Source organism: Cebus imitator, unplaced genomic scaffold, assembly GCF_001604975.1.
Source record: "Cebus imitator isolate Cc_AM_T3 unplaced genomic scaffold, Cebus_imitator-1.0 Scaffold247, whole genome shotgun sequence".
In the NCBI taxonomy this organism is placed as follows: Eukaryota; Metazoa; Chordata; class Mammalia; order Primates; family Cebidae; genus Cebus; species Cebus imitator.
This window is the reverse complement of record NW_016107562.1, coordinates 986,870-992,741: the sequence shown is the minus strand read 5'-3', so window position 1 is coordinate 992,741 and position 5,872 is coordinate 986,870. Positions and strand designations below refer to the sequence as shown.

Sequence of the window (5,872 nt, the reverse complement as noted above, 5' to 3'; positions counted from 1 at the left end):
GAGAGGGGAGTGTAGAGAGAGAGAGAGTGTGTGTGTGAGAGAGAGGGGAGTGTAGAGAGAGAGAGAGTGTGTGTGTGAGAGGGGGGGTGTAGAGAGAGAGAGTGTGTGTGAGAGAGGGGGGAGAGAGAGAGAGTGTGTGTGTGTGTGTGTGTGTAATTTGTGATTGGTTACAGAATTGGTTAAAATTTGCTTTTAGGTGAAGTTTCAGGTGTTGTCTCTCTGAGAGTTCAGTAATAATGTAGATTTCCAGATGGCTATTTTTACCATTTCATTCTTGAATATGGTGGTTATTCATCAGAGATGCTGATGAAAAAGTAGGAATCAAAATGCAAGCTCCTTCATACATCATTTGTAAATCAGAGAATGGCCTAGTTTTCCTGTTGAGTCATTTTTGCTTAAACCTGATACACAGGGAATATTGATGGCAAGTTTATTAATGCCATTATTATATTTTTCCCCATGTGGTAAAGAACTTATGGAAATCTGTAGCAAACATTTATTGAGTACATTTTACACTTTTTATTTTGTTGTGTGAGTATTGCAGTTTTTTCACTAGCTCCCTATTAGTGGAAATTGTTTTCTTTTGTTTTTGCTTCAAAGATTGTGGGATTATTTTCCATTTTTCTCTGTCCTTCCTTTTCTCTCTCTGCCTCCCTCCACCTTCCTCTCTTTCTCCTCCTGTTTCCCTCCCTTCCTCTTCCCCTCACTTCCTTTTCTCTATTACGAATAATGTATTAGAAAACATTCTCATACACAGACCTTTGTGTATTTATGTGGATATAGCCAAAGGATTAATTCTTAGAAACAAATTGTTGGTCAAAGGAGACGTGCACTTTAAATTTTAAAAGATAAAAATCTGAAATACTGTATGTCTAGTATTTCATGGGTCCCCAAAAAGAGGATGCATTTATCCTGATTTATGTACATTTTTCTTTTCCTCTTCTATGCCTCAATTTTCTCTTAACTGTTTTCTCCACTGATGCACAGTTAATAATGATGATCTAGTAACAGTGTTTAAGTGTACAAGGTTACTAGTGAAACGAAGTTTAACCTTGTTTTAGGCAAACTGGTTTTGGTTGTAGAATTTTGGGATTTTAGCCTTAAATTTATATTGCCATTTTAATAGAAATAAAGCTATGAAAAGAGCATATGAAGAAAAGAATTATTTCTTTTTCTTTTGTACTTTGACCTGTTTTACAAAGTACCTAAGGTTGAGATTAAGAATCATTCTCCAGAGCTTAGCCTTATAGAGAAATCTGAGGATCTGAGTAAACTTCCATTTTCGCTAGTTATAATAAAATGATTTGTCGATACTGATTTTCACTGTCTAACATGGCTAATACTTGAGTAATATTGTGACTTATGTTGATCTACCAGTTTTCATTAAAATTATCAAAAAATCTGAAACTCATAGTAGAAGAATAAAAATAGGTGATATACCCTACCTAACTTTTAGACCAAACACTGCATTTTCAAGTAACTGAGGTGAACAATTTTCTTTGAGCTCTAGGTGGCAGGATTGTACCATCATTTCTAAACTTACTGATTTAATATTGTTGACACAACTATGTCTTTTAAAAAATAAGTTAATAAAGAATTGTTTTGTTGCTAGGCTTGCCTAAATGAGTATTATTAGCATTAAAAAAGATAAAAAATATTTTGACTGATAGTCTTTCTATCTGATAAACTCTAGAAATACTCTTAGACAGGTGAGAATAGCAAAATACCCTTAGGTAGTTAAAGGCCTGTGGATTTTAGATAGACCTTCATTATTACCAGTTATCAGAGCTTTCTTATTTTTTGAGTTTCAGAAACAAAAGTCAGGTTCAAGATTTCATGAGAGGCCGGTTGCAGGGGCTCACGCCTGTAATCCCAACACTGGGAGACCAAGGCGGGTGGATCAACTGAGGTCGGGAGTTCGAGTCCAACCTGGCCAACATGTTGAAACCCCACCTCTTACTAAAAGTAAAAAAATTAGCTGGGCATGGTGGCACATGCTTGTTGTAATCCCAGCTACCTGGGAGGCTAAGGCAGGAGAGTTGCTTGAATCTTGGAGGTGGAGGTTGCAATGAGCTGAGATCATGCCATTGTACTTCAGCCTGGATGACAGAGTGAGACTTTGTTCCACAAAAGAAAATGATTTCGTGAGAAGTATAAACCATGTTATTATTTTTGCAAGGACCCCAAATAAAGTGACTTGGTTTTATAATGCCATTTAGAAAACATACTTTTAAACTTACATCAGTTAGTAAAAGGTGAAAGATCTATACGATCTGAAGACAAATGTGTATAAACTTGTATGAATTAGTATATGTTCAATGTTGAAAAATTGATTAAAAAAAAGGTGATCACTAGAAGGAAGATGATAATAGATTTATGATAATGCTAATTATTTTTAATGTAAGATTTGCTTTTCATATATTTTCAACTATTTTTATAATAAGACAAAGATGTTATGTGCATTTTTGACTGTATTGACCTTTGTAGTGATGGTGCAAAATCAACGGTTGGTAAAACTGCTGGCCATGGTGTGAATCAAGGCAGTGGCATTTTGCTAGTAACCATTATGTTCTTTATTCACTAATAATGTCCTTGATGATGTTTTTAAAATTTATGAATTTTGTTAACTCTTGACCCTCAAGTATGTCTTTTTAATATTTTGTGTGATGAAATTGAAATGTAGAAAGCACTTCTGCAAACTTGTTGGTTACTCTCATCAAGAGACTTGTGCCGTTGTATGAGGTAGGAGCTGAATCAACATTTTTAATTTTAGTAACTGTTATTCAGACTTGGGTATTTGGTAGACTTTTTTTTTTTTTTTTAAATGAAGGAAATAAATTTGTTCCTTCACAGAAAGCAACTGATAGTATTTTTTGCCAATGATAAAAAAAATACGTTCATGAGAAAATTAGAATTTGGGAAGTTTCTTTATGCTGCTGTCACCTTAACAGTTTTCTAATTCTCCCCCCCCACCATAAGTAAAGAAACAAGCAGTTTTCTAATTCTTAAAGTCTTCTAGTGAGTCTTTTAACAAGTGTAATTTGTTGATTTTCTTTAATTAATTATGTTACTATTTGGAAAATGTGCATGATTCAGTGATTGATACTTTCCAGATAACCAGTGAATGTTGTCAGAAAATCATGCATGGGTAAAAAGTTCATTTAAAGTACAAGAGAGGCTGATGGATTTTAAAGTACCTGTACAAAAAGTTTATGGATGTGGTTTCCACATTTCATTAACCTTCAAGAACCATTTATTGTAAAAGTGTTCCTATTTCTCCACATCCTCTCCAGCATCTGTTGTCTCCAGATTTTTTAATGATCGCCATTCTAACTGGCATGAGATGGTATCTCACTGTAGTTTTGATTTGCATTTCTCTGATGACCAGAGATGATGAGCATTTTTTCATGTTTGTTGGCCTCATGTATGTCTTCTTTTGTAAAGTGTCTGTTCATATCCTTCACCCACTTTTGAATGGGCTTGTTTTTTTCTTGTAAATCTGTTTTAGTTCTTTGTAAATTCTGGATATCAGCCCTTTGTCAGATGGGTAAACTGCAAAAATTTTTTCCCATTCTGTTGGTTGCCGATTCACTCTAATGACTGTTTCTTTTGCCCTGCAGAAGCTGTGGAGTTTGATTAGGTCCCATTTGTCTAGTTTGGCTTTTGTTGCCAATGCTTTTGGTATTTTGGTCATGAAGTCCTTGCCTACACCTATGTCCTGAATGGTTTTGCCTAGATTTTCTTTTAGGGTTTTTATGGTGTTAGGTCTTATGTTTAAGACCTGGAACCAACCCAGATGCCCATCGATGATAGACTGGACAGGGAAAATGTGGCACATATACACCATGGAATATTATCCAGTCATCAAAAACGATGAGTTTGTGTCCTTTGTAGGAACATGGATGAACCTGGAAACCATCATTCTCAGCAAACTGACACAAGAACAGAAACTCAAACACGGCATGTTCTCACTCATAGGCAGGTGTTGAACAGTGAGAACACATGGACTCAGGGAGGGGAACACTACACATTGGGGTCTGTTGGGGGGAAATAGGGGAGGGACAGTGGGGGGTGGGGAGTTGGGGAGAGTTAGTATGGGGAGAAATGCCAGATATAGGTGATGGGGAGGAAGGCAGCAAATCACACTGCCATGTGTGTAGCTATGCAACAATCTTGCATATTCTTCACAGGTACCCCAAAACCTAAAATGCAATTTAAAAAAAAAAAAGAACCGTTTATTGCCTTTTGGTATGTTATCAAAGAAAACTATCCGTAGTTATCTGAAAAACTATTAGAATAGTCTTCCCTTTTCCAAATGCTTGTGTGAGGATAGATTTTTCTCTGTATTCTTTGACCAGATAAGATAGCACAATAAATGTTGAATGTAGAAGCCGATCTGAGAATATAGCTCTCTTCTATTAAGCCAGAGATTAAGGAAATTTGCAAAAATTTAAAACCTGCCACTCTTTCTTGTCGTTACTTTTATGCATTTTGAAAAGTGATCTTTAATTTTTTTTCAGTTTTAATGTTAAATTCAATAGATATTTTAACTCACACAAATTTAAAGCTCTTTGGGGTCCTTCGTAAGAGTGCAAAGGGGTCCTTACATTTGCTGCTCCAGAGGATTATAGGAACTGGTTAGCACTGCAACTAGTATAGTGATAGTTATCTTTCAAGCTGCCTCTCATTTTATATACATATTTATTCGTATCGTATTTATTTAACATCTACAAACCAAACAAGTGCTAGTCACTGACTGGAGGTGCATTGGTCCTAGCTGTCACAGAAGTTATATTCTTCAGCAGAAGTCAAAATTAAAAAGTGGTAATTATTATGAACCTTATAGGGCAGACACCCAGCAAGGACAGTTAACTTAGGTGAGAGTAAAGAGGAGTGTTACCTAAAGAATAAAAACCAGTGAGGGAAGTGAAATGGGTAAGGTGGGAAGAGTGGCCCAATCCAAGCGAACAGAATGCTTTGTTTGAAGAAGAGAAATTATGTTGTATTTGAGGTTCATGAGGGCAGCTACCATGTCTTTTTTCATTATCATTGCACCCAAGTGTCAAGCAAGGTGTTTGATTTAGAGTAGATTCTTACTACATATTCCTTCAAATGTTAAGTGAGTGATAGGTAGCATAAGAAGAGCACCAAAGGAACTGTCAGACATTAGGGATGAAACGAAGAGACAGTGGCGTCTCAGAGGCCAAGTGTCTTTGCCTGTTCTGCTGCTGTGGATATCACAGACTGGGTAATTTATGAAGACAAGAAATTTATTTCTCACACTTGCTCTAGTTTGGGAAGTCCAAGAACATAGCAGTGGCTTCTGGGTAGGGTCATTTCATGGCAGAAGGCAGAAGCAATCAAGCAAGCAAACAAGCCACAGAGAGAAATGGGGCCAAACTTACTGTGTCAGGAACCCGAGCCCACTTCTGCAATAACAACATTAATCCATTAGTAAGGATGGAGCCCTTATGACCTACCTAGTCACCTCCTATAGGCTCCATCTCCTCATAGTGTTATAATGAATAAAATTTCAACACGAGTTTTAGAGGAGATATTCAATCCATAGCATGAAGGACGAATATTTCATGAAGGAAAGAGTAGTCAGATTAGTTAGCTGTGTTGACTTTTGATTAGCATGTAATTGCATCGTAAGCTGAAGAGCATTTTTACTTGTACTCTCCACTTATAAATCTTTGAAAAGTATACATTGACTTCTAATAGTATCTCAGAATTATGTAATGTATAACAATCTGAAGTTAGCACTGAAGTTTATTTAACAGAGAGGAGGATGTAGTAGTTGATTTTTTTTTTCTCAACTAGAAGCATCTTTAGACAAATGTGTTATATTTTTTTTTTTTTTTTTTTTTTT

The 5,872-nt window shown here is 36.0% G+C and overlaps 1 protein-coding gene across 1 annotated transcript in view; it reads left to right on the top strand.

Annotated features, from left to right (window-relative positions):
- Positions 1-5,872, top strand: part of CDC73 (cell division cycle 73) — a 125,964-nt gene that overhangs the window by 21,265 nt on the left and 98,827 nt on the right. The gene's annotated exons all lie outside the window — the stretch shown is intronic.